The sequence below is a fragment of the Podarcis muralis genome, chromosome 18 (assembly GCF_964188315.1).
Source record: "Podarcis muralis chromosome 18, rPodMur119.hap1.1, whole genome shotgun sequence".
In the NCBI taxonomy this organism is placed as follows: Eukaryota; Metazoa; Chordata; class Lepidosauria; order Squamata; family Lacertidae; genus Podarcis; species Podarcis muralis.
Window position 1 is genome coordinate 2,317,019 of NC_135672.1, and position 21,874 is coordinate 2,338,892.

Consider the following 21,874-nt stretch of genomic DNA (forward strand, 5'->3'; position numbering starts at 1 on the left):
CTCCACTCCAGACGCCGCCATTTCGCCTGACTAGTCACGTGACACGCGCACCATCACCTCCATCATTTTATGAGTACATCTACCTCACGGTTCGCAGCTGTTTTCCGTGTCGGCGCCTGTCTTACAGGATCTGGAAAATGTATATTTCATTATGAATCACCCTGTATTATATTATTTCGGTGTCCAATCACAGCATTACTATAGGATTTTTCATTTCAATCAATCAAATCTTTATTACGGTAGTAGACCAGCATCAGTAGGGTGGGGTACAGTCATTTCCAAACTGTAAAACGTAAAGCTAAAAAGTATTAAAACACAAAGTATACATAAAAGTCTAAAAGAAGCGAAAAGAGGGGTTTCGGAGCATTAAACAGATGTGGAAGAGCATAAAAGGTTCGTATATAAAAGACTCTGGCCCTCCATTTCCAGGGCACTCTGAGATGAGTGTTCATGAAATCTAGTGTCACAACAACCACCATTTCTTTCTACCCCACCATCTGGCTTGGTTTCCCCAGCCACTCAGGGCGGCTCCCAATAGAATATGAAAAACACGATAAATACATCAAACATTGCAAACTTCCCTGAACAGGGCTACCTTCAGGTGTCTTCTAAAAGTCAGGTAGTCGTTTCTTTCCTTGACATCGGCTGGGAGGGCGTTGCACAGGGCGGGCGCCACCACTGAAAAGGCCCTCTGCCTGGTTCCCTCTTTGTGGCGCAGGTCATCATCCGATGAATTGGGAGCGTCATTTATTTCTGTGTTCATAATTAAAGAAAACGTGCATTTTAAAAGTATCGCACCTTGATTGTAATATTAAGCATGCACTTAAAATTACTACGCACAACAATGAATAAGTGATTGCAATGCACACAGAGCTAATCAGTATAAATATGTGTGAACAATGTTCTTAAAAACATTTGTTAACCAAGTCTAATATTACTATCTTGTTGTGATTATTATTACTTATATTGCTACTAATCCCAGTGGCTTACAAGACTGAGCTCCATTCTGCCTTGGTCAGACGCCAGCTGGAATACTGTGTCCAGTTCTGGGCACCACAATTTAAGAAGGATGTTGACCAATGGGAAGAAACCCCTCACCCCCCAGAGAGATGCTGGCTCAAAGAGCCCCCTGAGCTTAGACTACGAAGCCTCTGAGGGCGTGCAGAGTGCAAATCCCCCAGGGGCCCCTCTCTCTCCCAGGCTCACCTGGGGACCCGTGCCCTGCCAGCCTCTCCGGCCTCTGAGGGCGTGCAGAGTGCAAATCCCCCCAGGGGCCCCTCTCTCTCCCGGGCTCACCTGGGGGCCCTGCCCCTGCCAGCCTCTCCGGCCTCTGAGGGTGTGCAGAGTGCAAATCCCCCCAGGGGCCCCTCTCTCTCCCGGGCCCACCTGGGGGCCCTGCCCCTGCCAGCCTCTCCGGCCTCTGAGGGCGTGCAGAGTGCAAATCCCCCCAGGGGCCCCTCTCTCTCCCTGGCTCACCTGGGGGCCCTGCCCCTGCCAGCCTCTCCGGCCTCTGAGGGCGTGCAGAGTGCAGATCCCCCCAGGGGCCCCTCTCTCTCCCGGGCTCACCTGGGGGCCCTGCCCCTGCCAGCCTCCCCGGCCTCTGAGGGCGTGCAGAGTGCAGATCCTCCCAGGGGCCCCTCTCTCTCCTGGGCTCACCTGGGGGCCCTGCCCCTGCCAGCCTCTCCGGCCTCTGAGGGCGTGCAGAGTGCAGATCCCCCCAGGGGCCCCTCTCTCTCCCGGGCTCACCTGGGGGCCCTGCCCCTGCCAGCCTCTCTGGCCTCTGAAGGCGTGCAGAGTGCAGATCCCCCCAGGGGCCCCTCTCTCTCCCGGGCTCTCCTGGGGGCCCTGCCCCTGCCAGCCTCTCCGGCCTCTGAGGGCGTGCAGAGTGCAGATCCCCCCAGGGGCCCCTCTCTCTCCCGGGCTCACCTGGGGGCCCTGCCCCTGCCAGCCTCCCCGGCCTCTGAAGGCGTGCAGAGTGCAGATCCCCCCAGGGGCCCCTCTCTCTCCTGGGGGCCCTGCCCCTGCCAGCCTCTCCGGCCTCTGAGGGCGTGCAGAGTGCAGATCCCCCCAGGGGCCCCTCTCTCTCCTGGGCTCACCTGGGGGCCCTGCCCCTGCCAGTCTCTCCGGCCTCTGAGGGCGTGCAGAGTGCAGATCCCCCCAGGGGCCCCTCTCTCTCCTGGGGGCCCTGCCCCTGCCAGTCTCTCTGGCCTCTGAGGGCGTGCAGAGTGCAGATCCCCCCAGGGGCCCCTCTCTCTCCCGGGCCCACCTGGGGGCCCTGCCCCTGCCAGCCTCCCCGGCCTCTGAGGGCGTGCAGAGTGCAGATCCCCCCAGGGGCCCCTCTCTCTCCCGGGCTCACCTGGGGGCCCTGCCCCTGCCAGCCTCTCTGGCCTCTGAGGGCGTGCAGAGTGCAAATCCCCCCAGGGGCCCCTCTCTCTCCCGGGCCCCCCTGGGGGCCCTGCCCCTGCCAGCCTCTCTGGCCTCTGAGGGCGTGCAGAGTGCAGATCCCCCCAGGGGCCCCTCTCTCTCCCAGGCTCACCTGGGGGCCCTGCCCCTGCCAGCCTCTCCGGCCTCTGAGGGCGTGCAGAGTGCAGATCCCCCCATGGGCCCCTCTCTCTCCCGGGCTCACCTGGGGGCCCTGCCCCTGCCAGCCTCTCCGGCCTCTGAAGGCATGCAGAGTGCAAATCCCCCCAGGGGCCCCTCTCTCTCCTGGGGGCCCTGTCCCTGCCAGCCTCTCTGGCCTCTGAGGGCGTGCAGAGTGCAGATCCCCCCAGGGGCCCCTCTCTCTCCCGGGCCCACCTGGGGGCCCTGCCCCTGCCAGCCTCTCTGGCCTCTGAGGGCGTGCAGAGTGCAAATCCCCCCAGGGGCCCCTCTCTCTCCCGGGCTCACCTGGGGGCCCCCCCCTGCCAGCCTCTCCGGCCTCTGAGGGCGTGCAGAGTGCAGATCCCCCCAGGGGCCCCCCTCTCTCCTGGGGGCCCTGCCCCTGCCAGCCTCTCCGGCCTCTGAGAGCGTGCAGAGTGCAGATCCCCCCAGGGGCCCCTCTCTCTCCCGGGCTCACCTGGGGGCCCTGCCCCTGCCAGCCTCTCCAGCCTCTGAGGGCGTGCAGAGTGCAAATCCCCCCAGGGGCCCCTCTCTCTCCTGGGGGCCCTATCCCTGCCAGCCTCTCCGGCCTCTGAGGGCGTGCAGAGTGCAGATCCCCCCAGGGGCCCCTCTCTCTCCTGGGGGCCCTGCCCCTTCCAGCCTCTCTGGCCTCTGAGGGCGTGCAGAGTGCAGATCCCCCCAGGGGCCCCTCTCTCTCCCGGGCTCACCTGGGGCCCCTGCCAGCCTCTCCGGCCTCTGAGGGCGTGCAGAGTGCAGATCCCCCCAGGGGCCCCTCTCTCTCCTGGGCTCACCTGGGGGCCCTGCCCCTGCCAGCCTCTCCGGCCTCTGAGGGCGTGCAGAGTGCAAATCCCCCCAGGGGCCCCCCTCTCTCCCGGGCTCACCTGGGGGCCCTGCCCCTGCCAGCCTCCCCGGCCTCTGAGGGCGTGCAGAGTGCAGATCCCCCCAGGGGCCCCTCTCTCTCCTGGGGGCCCTGCCCCTGCCAGCCTCTCCGGCCTCTGAGGGCGTGCAGAGTGCAGATCCCCCCAGGGGCCCCTCTCTCTCCTGGGGGCCCTGCCCCTTCCAGCCTCTCTGGCCCTTGGGGGACTCTGGCAGGCGCTGGTGTCCCTGGAGGACGAGGAGGGTCACTTGGCCGGGCCTTTCTCTGCCCTCGGAGGGGAAGGGGCCACCTTCCAAAGGCCCTGCGACTCCCGCCAGCCTCTGCCAGCCTGGTCCACACTGGGAGGGGGGGCAGACTTCCCAGCATGCACTGCCAGCTCTGCCAGGCCAATGGTCGATTCCCAGCCTCAATAAATTTGAAATTTGCTGGTTTTTCCAGTGTATAACCAAATCAATCAATCTCAAGGTGTCTTTTGTTCGGTTTCACTATTTAGCTTTATGGATAAATTAACCTCTATTAGCTTTCATTTCCCTCACGTCCTTCTTCCCAGCATGCTTTGCTGCCCCTTCTTCTCACAAACAAGGATCCTGTTTCCTGTAATTGAAATGTACCCTTTTTCCAGTGTATAACTGAATGAATAAATCCCAAGATGTCTTCTGTTAGGCTTCACTTATTAGCTTTATTGATAAATTATCCTTTATTAGGTTTCATTTCATTTCCCTCACGTCCTTCCTCCCAGCATGCTTTGCTGCCCCTTCTTCTCAAAAACAAGGATCCTGTTTCCTGTAATTGAAATTTACCCTTTTTCCAGTGTATAACTCAATAAATAAGCCCCAAGATGTCTTCTGTTAGGCTTCACTTATTAGCTTTATTGATAAATTAACCTCTATTAGGTTTCATTTCCCTCACGTCCTTCTTCCCAGCATGCTTTGCTGCCCCTTCTTCTCACAAACAAGGATCCTGTTTCCTGTAATTGAAATTTACCGTTTTTCCAATGTATAACTCAATAAATAAGCCCCAAGATGTCTTCTGTTAGGCTTCACTTATTAGCTTTATTGATAAATTACCCTTTATTAGGTTTCATTTCCCTCACGTCCTTCTTCCCAGCATGCTTTGCTGCCCCTTCTTCTCACAAACAAGGGTCCTGTTTCTTATCATTTTATTTTTCTCTTATTCTTCCATTTAAACTTGATGGAGGGGCAGAGCGATGGAGAAAGAGAGAAGGCTTTTCCTCACAGCCTTTCCCTCGCCCTTCCCAGGCTGCCCTGCGCAACCTTCCTCCTGGCCTGCTAATAAACTAAAAATAACCAATTATTATACTCATAAACCCCCATAACCCAGGAAGTCGCGAAGAGACCTCGTCCTTTTCCTCATTCCCTTGGAGGCACCTAGAACGGCTTCCCCCTTTTCCCGACGTCCCGCGGCTCCTGCGCCCTGGACAACAGAGGCCAAAATGGCGCTGGCCACCCGCCAGTTGTTTTACCTGCAATTTAGAGCTCCCAAAATGCTTTAAATGCATGTTGTGGCTTTGATTTTTATAGTGCTTTTAATATTCTGTTGGGAGCTGCCCAGAGTGGCCTGGGAAACCATTATTATTATTATTATTATTATTATTATTATTATTATTATTATTATTATTATTTCACCGCCTTGATTGCAATGAAACCTAAAGCAGACCCATTGAAATGCAATTCTTAACTTCGTTTCGGGTTTACACCAACCATTCTTCTTTTCGCAGTTGAGACTGACCATTCACTTTCTTCTGATTGGTACCTGATTGATAAACTCACTCTTTAACGTCATCTGAATCTCTGTAACCCGACGTTAAGAAATGGCATGTAAACTAGAACTAACGAGGGGAATCCCATTTCAGACTCCATTGCCATTTTCTTTGAAGATTTATTCAGCAGGGAATCAGGTCAACGGAGAAGAGGAATCAGAGTTCTGTGGCGCAAAACTATGCCCTCGGCTCCCTGGGCTTCTGGGCTGCCACCTGCTTCACGGTGGCTTTCCTAGCCAGGAAGCTGCCCGGCTCCTTCAACGAAGCCAAGCTGATCACCTTCAGCATGCTGGTCTTCTGCAGCGTTTGGGTCTCTTTTGTGCCCACCTCCCTGAGCACCAAGGGCAAGTACATGGTGGCCGTGCAGATCTTCTCTATGGTGGCCTCCAGTGCTGGGCTTCTGGGCTGCATCTTCCTTCCCAAGTGCTACATGATTGTGCTGAGGCCTGATCTGAGCACAAAGGAGCACCTGACAACCAGAAATTAAGGGGACATCTGATTCTTAAAATATTCCATGTTCCCAGTGTCCAGAAGTGCACAAAGGAAACACACTTGCTCATCCATGTTGCTCATTCTTCATCTGTGAAAGAGATTGTGTTCCTTCTTAGCCCAGGTTTTGTGTAGTCCTGTTGACATGAACCGTAAGATGGGAGGAAATGTTTTGCTACCTTGGTTGTCCAAGGACTACAATGAGTCCTGGTCTACTGCCCTTAGTTTGTAAAGTTTTATCATTTAATCATTTTTTGCTCTGAGAAGTTATATTTATCTCACAACAAGATAGGCTGGAGGGAGAGAGGAGTTAGGTCTTTGAGTGTGATTCCTTTGTCCTAACTACCTATTAACCATATCAATTCTGATATTCAACAATAGTTTCTAGTTATGTCATTTCTATTTATTGAATTTTCTCCATTTTCTACATGTATCCTGTATCATTCATAAGTACACTTCACGTCATTTCGTTCTCCTAAGCTTTGTATATCAATAAACTGAGAAATTCATTTAAGACATCTTCCGTAGTCTGTTGGTTTAATTTCTGTATTGTGTAAGCTCTGCTCTCTGTTCCAAAAAGTAGCAACTGACCTTAGCCAAGCCTTGACTGGAGACCAATGGGTTTTATTACACTGGCCTGGATGTGACATGTTGTGCACTGATATTGAGTGGATCACCAGATTACGAGTGAGCAAGCAACAAGTTTAGCATTGGAGGAAAGCAATGAGACGATGCCAGATAAGTTGTATTCCCTGCCTGCCAAACCTTTTAAGAGGAGGCATCTTATGCTCAGTCAGGAAGGAATAGGGAGAGGCCTCCGCCTCCAACTCAGGTTCCTCCCATTCACGTCCCCATTATAGAGCAAAGCCAAGATCAAAAGGGCAAGTAAAAATAATTTACAGATCAGCCACTGACAAAGCATTTATATTAATTAGTCAAGATTGCATCCTACCTAAACTTTCATCACTTCAAATTGGTGGAAACTCTCATTCTTATTACGATTCAACTTGTAGCATTCCAATGAAGGCTGCTATATAAATTTAAGCTGGGAGCAGCCTCTGGCTTGACTTATTTCATTATTCTTACTAATATTAATAAGTAATAAAGTATGAATTTGGGGGGAGGGGAATACATTACATTAGTGTCCAGTCATTGCATTTCTATAGGATACTTCATTTCAATCAATCAATCAATCAATCAAATCTTTATTACAGTAGTAGACCAGCATCAGTAGAGTGGGGTACAATCATTTTCAGTCTGTAAAACGTTTCGGAAAGCGAAAAAGTATTTAACACAAAGTATATATAAAAGTCTAAAAGACGCTAAAAGAAGGGTTTGGGAGCATTAAACAGATGTGGAAGAGCATAAAAGGTTAGTATATAAAGACTATGGTCACCAATTTACAGAGCACTCTGATATGAGTGTTCATTAAATCTAGCACAGGGGTCTGCAACCTTTAAGACAAAAAGAGCCACTTGGACCCGTTTCCGAAGAAAAAACAACAACTGGGAGCCGCAAAACCATTGCGACATTTAAAACAAATATAACACTGTGAACGGCTTACCGTGCTTGACTATTTCCTGAGCGGCTACAAAACTAGCATATGTTGTGGAATTTGCAGACTTCACCCAATTCTTGAAATTATTTTTGCTCCTATCAACCTTCCTCATAAGTTCTGCAATGGCTTTTCGTCTCTCATCTCCATCTGGATATTTTTCAGCAAAGGCTGTGTGTTTATTCTGGAAATGTCTTGCAATATTTGACTTTTTGTTGTTTGCAAATTTCTCACCACATATGAAGCATACTGGTAAACCAGTCTTGTCAGTAGAGAAGGCAAATGATTCTGTCCATGTATCATTAGACATTCTGTTTTCTTCAGAAATTTTTCTTTTCTTGCCTTTATCCATGGCTGGCCTACCGGGGGTCCAAAAGAGGGACGCAACTAGAAATCAGAGGGCCCCATAGCAAAATTTGCTATGCCCAATAATCAATGCCCCAAAATGCCATAGAAAATCAATCAGGGCCCCAGTGTACCATAAATCATAATCAGTGCCTGATGTAAATAATAATTAATAATGAGGGCCCAATGTCATCCTCGTCATTTTAAAATAACTTTTTTGACACTTTTTTATTATTTTTTTGTTTGACCCCTCAGAATTACTCCTCCTCATAGAAATAAAGGTTAAATTCACAAGTTTCCTTTTTTTGAGTGTGTGTTCTTCACTCCCCTTCAAAGCAGTGACCAGCTTACATGCCCCCTTTCAATGCAGCCTGCTTACAGCCCTCAACCAAAATGGCCGCTCCCGCGACTCCCACGTGCGCCCACAAAGATGGCGCCGACGGTTTCCCCTTATCGGTGCCCTTTAAAGAAATGGCCGCCGCAGCTTCAACCCACGCCTAGAGGAGGCTAGAGAGGGAGGAAAGCGGGGGGCGGGGGGGAGGAAAGCAGCGAGGACGGCGGAGAAGGACTGCCGGGAGTGGAATCCCACACACCGCGAGGGGAAGGAAGGGAGAGGGTGCGAGCTGGAACGGGGCAAAGAGGGCGGTCCGATTGGCGGGCAGGGTTGCAGGCACGCCCGGGGATTCCCCTGTTCTCGCGGGGGCAAAAGGCCAGCCCCCGCGAATGGAGTGTGGGAGGGGTTAGCTCGCAACCCCCTCTCCTCTCTAGCTCGGAAATGGCTTTGCGGAACATGCGCCTCCTCCCCTCGCCTCCGCCCCGGAGCCGCGGCAAAGGCGTTAAAGAGCCGCATGCGGCTCCGGAGCCGCGGGTTGCCGACCCCTGATCTAGCATAATAATAGTAATGAAAAGGTGTGGCAATGGAGGAGTGCAGGGAAAAGAAAACTCCTGGCACTCATTCTTTCTTGCTACAGAATGAAAAGATTTCTCTGCTTTTCTCCTTCTTTTTCCCTTGGGTGGTGTGTTCAGCGGTCACCCTCAGGGGAAACAGGTGTCCCCCCCCCCCTTGGAGGAAATGGACTGATCGGAACCTGGCTGTGACATCGGCTCAGAATCCCAGCCTCACTTTGCAGTTGAGGCCAACAGCCTTTTGGTGGTTTCTCTGCAAGTGAATCAGAGAAAACTGTGATTAGACACCGAGAAAGCAAAGCCTGAAGACTGACGTCTGGGGAAATGGTGAGGGGACCAGCAGGAAACTGCTAAGGGAGTTTTGAGTCCTTTTATTCTGTTGCAGTTGCAGAGAAAGGAGGGTGGGGGGTGGGGGGTGGGGTCCGCCCCAGGTGTCATCACTGAGGGGGGTGGCAAAAGGACAGAAAGCTGTGTTTAAAATAAAAATAAAAATTGGGCTCACCAAACCTTTTAGTTGAGTCAAAAAACGCGGCTGGCACTGGGCGCCACACCGCGGGGCCTGGCACTTACCGGGGGGGGGGGGTGCAGAGGGCCTGATCCACGCATCTCTCCTGGGGGTGACTTGGTGGCTTGGGCCCCTGCAGGCTGGACGCTGCCTGAAACAGAAGCGTGGGGCTTGCGTCTGCCCCCTGCCTCTCCCTCAGCCGCCCTACAGCTGGGGGGGAGGCAGAGGATAGGCTCCAGAAAGCCCACAGGACCCCCCCGCGTTGAACCGGGCACCCAAGCAGCTGGCTATACCGCTGTTCTGTTGTTTGAATTATGGGTGCCTTGAGAGTGAATGTGCTGTGCTTGCTGCCCCACTTGTCCTGATGGACCAGCCCCCCATGTCCCTGGCTAGCGACTCAATGTGGGCAGGAGAGTTTGCCTTCTGGGTTCCTCTCTCATTTTGGGATGCTCTCTTTCTCCTCTCTCCCCACCGTCAACTCTGGGGTCCTGTCTCTGCTAGCAGTCTGCCATCGAGGAGGACATTCCCAATGTCAAGGAGGACGAAGGAAAAGGCGAGGAGGAGACGACTGCAAGACGGCTGGATCTCCTCAGCCCTGACTGGGTAGGTGGCCGTGGCCTAAGTGGTGATTGGCAGAAGGGGAGGGGGGCATATCAATTGTAGGATGAGACTGTTGTTTCAGTTATGGGTGCCTTGAGTTTTAACGTTTGGTTGCGTTTTTTAATTGCTCGTTTTTTGCATCTTTTCCTTGCAGGTTCCAAGTATGTCACCATTTTCCAGTGTTTCCTCCCTGTCCTCCCTGGATTCCCTTTGGGACTCCCTCAATGAGGTACGTAGCAGACAGAGCAGGAGGGAAGCCCTGCTGAGCTGCACATGGGCAACCCTGAGGCTGGGGAGGAGGAGGAAGAGGAGGATGCTGGCTGGCTGACCGGCCAGGCCACCTTCTGGACGGTTGAGAGCAAGGGGGCAAACAGGCAGGGGGCTGCTAAGGGCAGACCATGCTTGCTGCCCCACTCCTCCTGATGGACCAGCCCCCCATGGCGCCAGGGCTGTAGGGCTTCCCTGGCTAGCGACTCAATGTAGGCAAGAGAGTTTCCCTTCTGGGTTCCTCTCTCATTTTGGGATGCTCTCTTTCTCCTCTCTTCCCACCGTCAACTCTGGGGTCCTGTCTCTGCTAGCAGTCAGCCACCGAGGAGGACATTCCCAATGTCAAGGAGGACGAAGGAAAAGGCGAGGAGGAGACGACCGCAAGACGGCTGGATCTCCTCAGCCCTGACTGGGTAGGTGGCCGTGGCCTAAGTGGTGATTGGCAGAAGGGGAGGGGGGCATATCAATTGTAGGATGAGACTGTTGTTTCAGTTATGGGTGCCTTGAGTTTTAACGTTTGGTTGCGTTTTTTAATTGCTCGTTTTTTGCATCTTTTCCTTGCAGGTTCCAAGCATGTCACCATTTTCCAGTGTTTCCTCCCTGTCCTCCCTGGATTCCCTTTGGGACTCCCTCAATGAGGTACGTAGCAGACAGAGCAGGAGGGAAGCCCTGCTGAGCTGGAGAACCCTGAGGCTGGGGAGGAGGAGGAGGAGGAGGAGGAGGAGGAGGAGGAGGAAGAAGCCGGCTGGCCGGTCAGGCCACCTTCTGGACTGGTCGTGAGCAAGGGGGCAGGCAGGCAGGCAGGCAGGCAGGGGGCTGCTAAGGGTATGCTTGCTGCCCTACTTGTCCTGATGGACCAGCCCCCCATGGCGCCAGGGCTGTAGGGCTTCCCTGGCTAGCGACTCAATGTGGGTTCCTGTCTCATTCTGGGCTGCTCTCTTTCTCCCCTCTCCCCACCACCAATGCCACCACCTCTGGGGTCCTGTCTCTGCTGGCAGGCAGCCTCTGAAGTGGCTATCAAGGAGGAAGAGCACCAGGAAGTACCAGAGAGCCCCCCAGAGGAGGACGGGGAGGACAAGGAGGACAAGGAGGCCCTTTATTCGCCGTGCCCCCCACCTGGAGAACACCTGGAGGCAAGCATAATCGAGGTCAGACGAAACACACATTCATTCATGACATTTGAAAAGCTTCCCTGAACAGGGCTGTCTTCACATGTCTTCTAAAAGTCAAATAGTTGTTTATTTCTTTGACATCTGGCGGGAGGGCGTTCCACTGGGCGGGTGCCACCACCGAGAAGGCCCTCTGCCTGGTTCCCTGTAACTTCACTTATCGCAATAACTTCACTTATTTTGTATTTTTATGCTGTAAGCCGCCCTGACAGCTTCAGATGAAGGACGGCATACGGATTTAATCAATCAATTGTTTGATTGATTGATTAATGATTGCGGCATTTTCCCAGAATCTGGAGGTGAATTGTTTACTTTTCTCACAGGACTGCGAGGAAGAGAGGCCCCCGAAGACCCCCACTTGCCTGGGCTCCATCATCTCCCGGATTCGCAAGATCTTCAGAAGAGCGCTGCCGCCAGCACCACCAGTGCCACCAGAGCGACCCAGTACAAGAGGCAGCAGTGGGGCGCAGGGGGAAAGGAGGCCACTCTGCACGTGGCTCAGGCGCTGGATGCGGCAGCATCGCAGCTGTGTCCACCCTGAACCCAGATGAGGAGGAGTTGGGAGGCTTGCACCGATCCGCCCAGGGGGATTTTGCCACCCCCCCTGGGATGACACTTGGGGCGATACCCCCCCCACACCCCACCTTCCTCCGCCAGTGGTGGCAGGGGAAGTAGCACCTGGAGGCACCCGAGTCCCTAAGGGACATTTCCTTTTTGTTGTCCTTGCACAGGTCTTAATCCTTGTGGTCCAAACTGGAGAGGAGGAATAAAAGATCTGAGCGCGGAGGCAAGCGGGGCGAGAAACCCAACCCCATGTGGCCCTACGCTGGCATCCCACACGGCCAGCCCATCCTAGAGCCCGACACCTTTTGAGATTGCGGAGCAGAACGGAGAAGACAGCGGGCAAAGGGTGGACGGCGAAGGAGAAGTGCGAGAGAACGACAGCGTCTACGGTGGCGGAGGAGAAAGAGAAGGCAGGACTGAGAGGGGAACGATCCTGAAAGGTGGCTTGAAAAGAAAGGGCAAAGACTCTCCTCCCTGAAAGAGAGGGGAGTGGTTGTGGGCGGGAACCCGAGCACCGCCCAGCAGGGGGCGTTGCCCCCTGCCTCCCGCTCACCTGGCTGGCACTCACGCCCCCCCCCCCCGGTGGCCACCCAACCAGGTGCCGTGGTGGGGGCGTGTTCAGCAGCCTTTTGCTGCAGTGCCAGCCTTTCCCTGGCCTCATTCCTCATCGTCGTCCCGTCACGAGTCACCCACCCTCCACTCCCTTTTAGTTAGGGCTTAGGTCATTGGCCTTGCTATGGACCTTAGGTTGGTCGCCCTGGTTGCCTGGGGGGCCTGGTAGGAGTTTTTCCATTTGGCAATAGGCTTTTTGGTTTTTTCGCCTACCTCGTAGCAATCGTCACAACTTTTGTGGTATTGGTGGGTAGGTTAGGCATTGGAATAATGTGTTGTGGTGTGTCGAAGTGCTAGGTGTGGCCATCGCCTATGCCTTCAATTTTTAGGGGTATTCCGTTAAAGGAATCTGGCGGTCGTGTATTCTGTCCGATGCCTGCTTGGCGGGAGGCCATGGCACGACCCGCGGTGACAGCAGGGGTGAGCCTATAGTTGGATTAGCATCAACAGGTGATGAACGCCTGGTGAATAAACCCACTTGTTTCGATCCAATGCCTAAGCCAATACCTTTTCATTGCTGTAATCAATAAAGTTGTGGCCTTTTCTAGCCCATTAACCTTATATCACGTGTCCTTGTGTCTTCATTTCACTTCGTGGGGGTCGGGCCCTCGAACCACAATATGGCGTAGGAAAACTGCTAGCTCACGCTGCCCACGCCCAAAGGAGGAGGAGGAAGGAAAGGAGGAGAGCAAGCGAGCAAGAAGGGACAGCTAAAGAAAGAACTGAGAAAAGAGACAGTGAGACCTTCTGGGGGTCAAAGAAATTACCATAAGAAGGAAACTGAGAGTTTTTAGGTTGCGCTCCGCGGCAACCTGGAAGTAACAAAACGCATTATTTCCGGGTTTTGCCATTCGCGCATGCGCAAACGCTCAAAATGATGTCACGCACATGCGTGGAAGCAGCGAATCGCGACCAGCACACGTATCATTCATAAGCTCACTTCACATCATTTCATTCTCCTAAACTTTGTATATTAATAAATTGAGAAAATCATTTAAATTATCTTCCGTAGTCTGCTGGCTTAATTTCTGTATTGTGTAAACTCTGCTCCCTGTTCCAAAGAGTAGCAACTGACCTTAGCCAAGCCTTGACTGGAGTACAATGGATTTTATTGCGTTGTCCAGGATCTGACACATTGTGCACTGATGTTGAGTGGATCACCAGATTACGAGTGAGCCAGCAACAAGTTTAGCATTGGAGGGAAGCAATGAGACGATGCCAGATAGTTGTATTCCCTGCCTGCCAAACCTTTTCAGAGGAGGCATCTTATGCTCAGTCAGGAAGGAAGAGCGAGAGGCCTCATCCTCCAACTCAGGTTCCTCCCATTCAGGTCCTCCTCCTCCAACTCAGGTTCCTCCCATTCAGGTCCTCCTCCTCCAACTCAGGTTCCTCCCATTCAGGTCCTCCTCCTCCAACTCAGGTTCCTCCCATTCAGGTCCTCCTCCTCCAACTCAGGTTTCTCCCATTCAGGTCCTCCTCCTCCAACTCAGGTTCCTCCCATTCAGGTCCTCCTCCTCCTACTCAGGTTCCTCCCATTCAGGTCCTCCTCCTCCAACTCAGGTTCCTCCCATTCAGGCCCCCATTTATAGAGCAAAACCAAGATCAGATCGGCAAGTAAAAATAATTGACAGAACAGCCACTGATGAAGCATTTAGATTCATTAGCTAAGATTGCATCCTACTTAGACTTTCATCTCTCCAGACGAGTGGAAAGCTTACTAAACACTTATTCTTATAGCAGTTCAACCTGTAGCAATCCAATGAAGGCTCCTATATAAATTTAATAATTAAGGTCCCAAGAAAGCTGACTGGGTTATTTATGTATGCAACCACAGCAGCTAGAACTTTATTTGCACAGAAGTGGAAAGAGGGAGGATTGGCTTATGAAACTGGGGGAATCTGCTGAGATGGTGAAATTACCTGCTAAACTAAGAGGACATGAGGATGAATCTTTTCAGGAAGAATGGAGACCATTGATATCTTATTTGTCAAACTATCATCCATACATGAAGTCAAAGGCAGGATTTGAAATATAAGAAGCGGATGACTGAAATACAACATTGGGGCTTTGATAATAAAAACATGTTTTTTAAAACATCTGATAAAAAGAAGTAATAAAAACAAACATAGAGAATGGGGGGTGGGGAGTCAAGAAGAAATTGTGTGGGGTTTTTTGTTTTAAACTGTATGCGAAGACAAGTGATTGGAATATCTGTGGAGACTTAATAATATATATTTTTTTAATGTAGTAAAGAAAGCATTCACCCAGATTCTTAGTAAGTTGAGGTAATTTGATTCTGTTTTATTATTTTAACTTTTGGAAGGCCTCCTCCTCCAACTCAGTTTCCTCCCATTCAGGTCCTCCTCCTCCAACTCAGGTTCCTCCCATTCAGGTCCTCCTCCTCCAACTCAGGTTCCTCCCATTCAGGTCCTCCTCCTCCTACTCAGGTTCCTCCCATTCAGGTCCTCCTCCTCCTACTCAGGTTCCTCCCATTCAGGTCCTCCTCCTCCTACTCAGGTTCCTCCCATTCAGGTCCTCCTCCTCCTACTCAGGTTCCTCCAATTCAGGTCCTCCTCCTCCTACTCAGGTTCCTCCCATTCAGGTCCTCCTCCTCCTACTCAGGTTCCTCCCATTCAGGTCCTCCTCCTCCTACTCAGGTTCCTCCCATTCAGGTCCTCCTCCTCCAACTCAGGTTCCTCCCATTCAGGTCCTCCTCCTCCTACTCAGGTTCCTCCCATTCAGGTCCTCCTCCTCCTACTCAGGTTCCTCCCATTCAGGTCCTCCTCCTCCTACTCAGGTTCCTCCCATTCAGGTCCTCCTCCTCCAACTCAGGTTCCTCCAATTCAGGTCCTCCTCCTCCTACTCAGGTTCCTCCCATTCAGGTCCTCCTCCTCCTACTCAGGTTCCTCCCATTCAGGTCCTCCTCCTCCTACTCAGGTTCCTCCCATTCAGGTCCTCCTCCTCCTCCTCCTCAGGTTCCTCCCATTCAGGCCCCATTTATAGAGCAAAACCAAGATCAGATGGGAAGTGAAAATAATTGGCAGAACAGCCACTAATGAAGCATTTAGAATAGGTTAATTAGCCAAGATTGCACCCTACTTAAACTTTCAACACTTCAAATTGGTGGAAAGCTTACTAAGTTCTCAGTCTTATAGCAATTAAACCTGTAGAATTCCAATGAAGGGTGCAATATAAAATTAATTAGTAAAGGTCCTAAGAAAGCTGACTAGTTTATGTATGTATGCAACCACACCAGCTAGAACTTTATATGCACAGAAATGGAAAGAGTTCCCCACCAAGGAGGAATGGCTTATGAAATTGGGGGAATATGCTGAAATGGTGAAATTACCTGCTAAAATTACCATCCAAAATGACCATCCAAAATGATGGATTGTTTAAGGAAGAATGGAGATCAGGGATATATTATCTGTCAAACCATCATCCATACATGAAGTCAAAGGCAGAGGATTATTGAAAGACGACATCGGGGCTTACATAATAAAAGCATATATATTTTAAAACATCTGATAAAAAGGAGTAATAAAAACAAACATCGAGAAAGGAGAGGTGGGGAGTCAAGAAGAAATTATGTATTTATTTTTACCAGTTGTATAAGAAGAAAGGTGTTTTGGAATATCTATGGAGACTTTATTAAATTTATTGTTATAAAAAATATATTTTCGTTAAGGATCCACCCAGATTCTTAGGAAGTTGAGGTAATTTGAGTCTGTTTTATTATTTTAACTTTTTGTATGTTCTGAAGTAAGTTTGTAAACTTTTTATGATTGTTACATAAAGCGCTTTGGGAGTTATTGGCCTAACCCTGTGGTACGTGGATTTTATGCAAGAGATGAAATGAGTAAGTAAGAAAGAAGTAAATATTAATAAATAAATGGATAAAGAATAATAAAACTGCTAGAATGCTAGCCTGGTGCCACGGGCTTGGCGCCTCAATGTGCCTGCTCTTTCTTACATATATTGCCCCCACCTCACTGAACCACCCTTAAAACCAATGCTAACTATCCCAGAGTATTCTGTAGGGGACCTGGGTGTGGGGGATAACCAGTGAGCTGGAGTCTCAAGCAGATGTTTTTCAAATAACAATAAAGATTTATTTTAAAACAAGGTAGTATAATACAAGTGGAGAAACTTAGGTTACTTCAATAATAATACGCTACTTCAATTCATTTTCAGAGGTTTCAGCTTGCTAGTTTGGTCCTTTCTAAGACGGTACTTTCCTTCAGTTAAAGATAAAGGGACCCCTAACAGTTATGTCCAGTCGCGGACGACTCTGGGGTTGCGGCGCTCATCTCGCTTGGCCGAGGGAACCAGCATTTGTCCGCAGATCATGTGGCCAGCATGTCTGGGTCATGTGGCCAGCATGACTAAGCTGCTTCTGGCGAACCAGAGCAGCGCACGGAAACGCCGTTTACCTTCCCACTGGAGTGGTACCTATTTATCTACTTGCACTCTGATGTTCTTTCAAACTGCTAGGTTGGCAGGAGCAGGGACCGAGCAGCGGGAGCTCACCCCGTCGTGGGGATTCGAACCACCGACCTGGGCAAGCCCTAGGCTCTGTGGTTTAGACCACAGCACCACCCGCGTCCCTCTTTTCCTTCAGTTACCCACCCCTTTAACAAATCCAGCTCCTGAGGGACTTTCAGTAACAGTCTTAAGGGTTCACCACACGCACCCTTCCTTCACTGGGTTTTGGAAGTGTCTTCTTTCCTCAGAAGAGTCTCTCCCCTCCAGGCGAGTTTGAGACCTAAGTAGATCTCAGCTCCTACTTCTGTCTCAGCCTCAGTCTCCCAGCAAGATCTGGTCCTATTACTCCCACAGGACACTACACTCAGACACTACACTCAGTCCTTCACTGTACAGTGGAGTGGACCTTTTCTCCAGAACCAACTCTGCCTCCTCAACCCTCGTTGTATTTCAACCTCACTCCTATCCTATCTCCCTACCTAACTCCCAACCTCCTTCCTCAACCAGCTCAACTCAACCAACCACACCACCCTCAACAGCCCAACTCCCTGTCTCACTCCAACGTCTCTCTTTTTAAACTCTCCCTCCAGGAACCTCAGCCAATCAGAGGCTGCCGTTCTTTCACCATTTCCTGGCAGGAGATAAAAGTAAAAAAGAAATACTTATGGAACCAACTTTTCCGTCACACCTGGCTTCTGCACATGCAATTGTTTACAAGTAGAGAAGTTTCTGCTCAAAGTCAAGGAGCAAGTTGGCTCCATGTGCAACAGAAGCTCTCCTTCCGCAGAACATGTCGAAGGGGAAGGGAGAGTCAAAAGTTCAGAGCAACTTTTCTCCCCTCCACCAACCCCAGAGAGCTTCCCTCTGTTGGAGAAGCCTTTCAAAGATGGGGTGGAAATTCACTTGAAATGGCTTCAAAGCCACCAAGGTGCTACTTCCCTTCCAGGGGAGAACCAGAAGAGAGCGGCAGGAATCAAGCAGCCCAGACCCACCCAAAGTGGCCAGACGGTGGGCTTGAGAAAACCCTCCCCATCGCAGGCTCCACCAGTCTCTGTCTCTAGCAGCCTCCAGGAAACAAGATCCCACCACCATGTATCCCGTTCACAGTACTGAGGATGGCATTTCTCAGCATTCTTCATTTATTCATTTTTATTTATTCATATTTATTCCTTTATTTATTGATGTACTGAATCTATATACCGCTCTCTCCCTGGAGGTCTCAGGGTGGTTCACAGAACAAAATCAAAATATAAAACCACAACATATATAATCAAAATAAAAACAACACCCCAATAATGTCCCCCCCGAACCCCCACATTTTAAAAGGGCTTAGGATGCCCGGGATTCAAGGCTGGGACTCCTTCATCTGGCTGTTGTCCATCCCTGACTCTCCCACCTCTTCTTAAAAACCTCCAATGAATCATAGAATGGGAGACTTGGAAAGGGACCCCAAGGTCCTCTAGTCCAACCCTCTGCAATGCTAAATCATCCCTAACAGATGGCCATCCAAACTCTGCTTCAAAACCTCCAAGGAAGGAGAGTCCATGGTCAGATCCAGCTCCTTCTTTGGTCCTTGGGAGCAAAGTTCAGGCCAAACTTCCAACTCCCAAACACACCCCTTGACTTCTGTGCACCATGTTTTTCTCCAGCTCTGCACCTGCTGCTTGAGCCATTCAAGACTCCAGAAAGTTTTTGTGATGAAACTTATTCCACTTGGAATAATCAAAATTATAGTCTTCTCATCTTCTGAAAGCTCAGGAGATATTTCTGTAGATTGCATGAGCCTCGGAAAGCAACATGACAATATTAATTGCACTGTGTCTGGGGGGGAAAAGTTGGTGCAGAGAATATTTCCTGTGATGGAGACAGACCGAGTGAAGATGCAGAGCTGGAGAAAGAGGGAGGTGCCTGCCTTGTGCTTCCAAGCTCAGAAGGTAGAGTTGAAAGCCACCCAGATTGGGAAAGCCCGGGCAGTCTGGCCTTGCAAGAGTCTTTGGGTTCTTCTGCTTTGCCTCCTTGGCAGGTAAGAGGAGGAGGAGGCAGAGCCAGAATGAGATCCCTGCTCCTTCTGTTGCTGCTTCTGCTGCTCATGATGTCCTTTGGAGTCTGCAAGAACCACAAGGCGAAATGCCCCTTGAATCTGGTCAGGGATCAAACGGATGCTCGCAATTACTACCGGCCTGGACACTTTTTCATCAGTGGGATCATCTCTCCAAAACGCTTTGTTGAGGAAACGCCATACAACTTTTCTCAGACACCCTTCGCCAGGACTGAAGTGTATGCACTTATATGCAGATGGTTTCATGGTCCTCCACTCCTTATAATGGTTCCTGTTTATCAAGGAAATAGCCCCTTTCTCAGGGCTGGGGAGCCAAGGGCTGGTGTTGCAGGACTACCCTGCCCTGACCATTGGGCTTGCTGTTGGAGGAGCTGGGAGCTGGGGAGGGGTGTCTAGTAAAAGATTCTAGTAAAGGGAGGTGTGCTCATTCGTGTAGTTTCTGATCCAGAATATGGACAAAATTATAATTTTACCACACAGTCAAACCTGCAAGCCACCAGGCCCCATATGTAAGTAAAAGGGGACTGAGGTATTTGGTGCTTCTCTTCTGTCAATAAAATGGTCTCTTACCTACCTATAGTCTAGCCCCTTGGAAGAAGCCAAAGACCACTGCAAGAAAAGCAGCCTTTGCAGCAACTTCCCAGTATATCACAATTTTTGAGGGGCGCCTTCATTTCTTACTCATAAAACCACAGTAGAATAGAATCATAGAGTGGTAGAGATGGAAGGGACCCAGAGGAATCTCACCTGAAGCATCCATGACACATGGTCACCTTCGGAGGGAGTCCGTTCCACTGTTGAACAGCTCTGTGTGCTTCAAAGGTGCTGTAATGGAGCAGAGATTTCCAAATTCTTCCTCTATGCTAGACAGGAAAAGATTTGATGTCAATGCAGAAGGATGGAAAAACAAAGAAACAAACAAATATTAATCTTTGTGGATCATATAATGTCCCCACCCCCATTCATACGAATGCCAGTTGCACTCTGTTTAAAGGGTTCATTTATTGCAGGGAGGCACCTAGGTTCTACTGGCACATGTTGTCTTTCCTGTTCACCATTCAAGAGATCAACCAGGATCTCGGGCTCTTACCCAACATCACCCTGGGCTACAACATCTATGAGAACTATTTTGATGCAAGGATGACTTCGGACGCCATGCTAGAGCTGCTTGCAGGCAGTGGATGCAATATTCCCAATTATCACTGTGGAGAACAGAATCAGCTGCTGGCTGTTCTTGAAAGAAGCAACACTTTCATCTCAAGAGTGATTTCAGCCTTGTCAGGCATCTACAAAATCCCACAGGTAAGTAGTGGGAGAGCATGGAAGCACAGAGAATTCCAACTGTGTAAAATTCTATTTTCTCTTGGGAGGAGTCAAGTGAGGATATTTTTCAAAATGGGAAAATCCTGAGCTATGGATTCAACATCCCTTTTTCAAAACTGAGCCTTTACCAACTTGGCACCTCCAGATGTTTCCGACTAAAACTCCCATCAGCCTCAGCCAGCAGAGATTTAGATATCAGGCAATTCAGATGATTAAATACCCATTATGCTGAAAGTAAAATAAATTGCTGATCTTTTGCTTTCCTTGCTAGATCAGTTATGGCTTCACTTCCCAGGTTCTCGAAGGTAAAACCCTGTTCCCTTTTGTCTACCGGATGAGTCCCAAAGAGGAAAGTCAGTACCCGGGGATTGTTGAATTGCTCCTGCATTTTGGATGGACGTGGATTGGCCTCTTCACTCCAGACAATGACAGTGGAGAAAGATTTGTGAGCGCTGTGAAACCTCTGCTGCTCAGCAAAGGGATCTGCATTGCTTTATCAAAAAGAGTACCAGAAAATGATCCAGGTCAATTTATCAGGCCTGGGGAACCTTTTTTCCTACGGAGACAAGTTGGGGTATTTGTTTCCTATATAACCAATGCACTAGGTATCATAATACTCCTGTCAATAAACATGGTATATGAGAAGGAAATAGGGGCAAAAGTCTGGATCACAACATCTTTGCTAGAAATCAGAAATGGCTTTTACATCCCTCCAAATTTATTCCAGCACCTCCATGGTTCTCTGTCCTTTGCAATTCAGACCGGAATAAGGAGCAGCAAAGGTGACAAATTGCAGTTCAATCTTAGGGATTATTTCAATCAAGCATTTCAGTGTTCATATTCAAAGCATTTGTTGTCCGTGAAAGGCAGGATAAGATGCAAAGAGGAGGAGAAACTGGAGCCATTATCCCAAGGGGTGCATGAGAGAGCCCTGTCTCTAGACAGCTATGGCACTTACATCCATGTTCAAGCTGTGGCTCAGGCCTTGCATGCTTTGCTGATGGTGGAGGAAGGAGAGCAATGGGGACCCCAAAGGCTACAGCCGTGGCAGGTATTTCCTTCCCCTTTTTGCAAACTGCAGTCCACACAGATGCTGATCTTGACTGGGGATAGGCCTGCAACATATCATAATTACTATTAGTATTAGTAATAGTAGCAGACCGCCCAACATTTTTCTGATGAAAATAGGGACATACCATTCCATAATGAAAATTTTACTGTTGATACCTAGGGCTTTTTTACTGGGGGGTCGGGACTCACTCAAACTCAGTTCTGGCACCTCTCAGGCGGGTACCATTGCCATTCTCAGAGGGAGGTGTTCATGGTGATTTCCGGCACCCTTTTTGCTAGAAATATATCACTGTTTATACCCCACACATCTTTTTGGCTTGCCTCAGCACTCTGGGCAGCTCCCAAAATAAAGAAATTCATACTAAAATATAAAACATATTAAAATTCCCGATACAGGATTGGACGGCTTGTGGGTTGGATAACTCCACATCTGCCAACTTTTCTCCAATGAAGAAAAGGAAAAGTGGGGAATTTCGGGATCAAATGAAAAACTGACTCTAATCCAGGGACATCCCTGGAAAATTGGGGCACTTGCAGGGTCTGTAGTAATAAAAATGGCTGAATAGGTATTCCAGTCTACATGAGATACACCCAGGCCCCAAATCATAAGAGGTTGAAGTGAGTAGGACTGAGATATCCATCTTGGCTTCCAGGTTTCTCAGTGCTGGT

General features: G+C 50.1%; 1 long non-coding RNA gene across 1 annotated transcript; it reads right to left on the reverse strand.

Annotated features, from left to right (window-relative positions):
* Nucleotides 1-19,558: 19,558 nt before the first annotated feature.
* LOC144326088 (uncharacterized) lies at nt 19,559-21,241 on the reverse strand. The gene is made up of 2 exons (XR_013391240.1): nt 21,093-21,241; nt 19,559-19,674 (listed from the first exon to the last, which is right to left on the reverse strand). It is a non-coding gene; the product is annotated as an uncharacterized LOC144326088 (long non-coding RNA).
* Nucleotides 21,242-21,874: the final 633 nt, after the last annotated feature.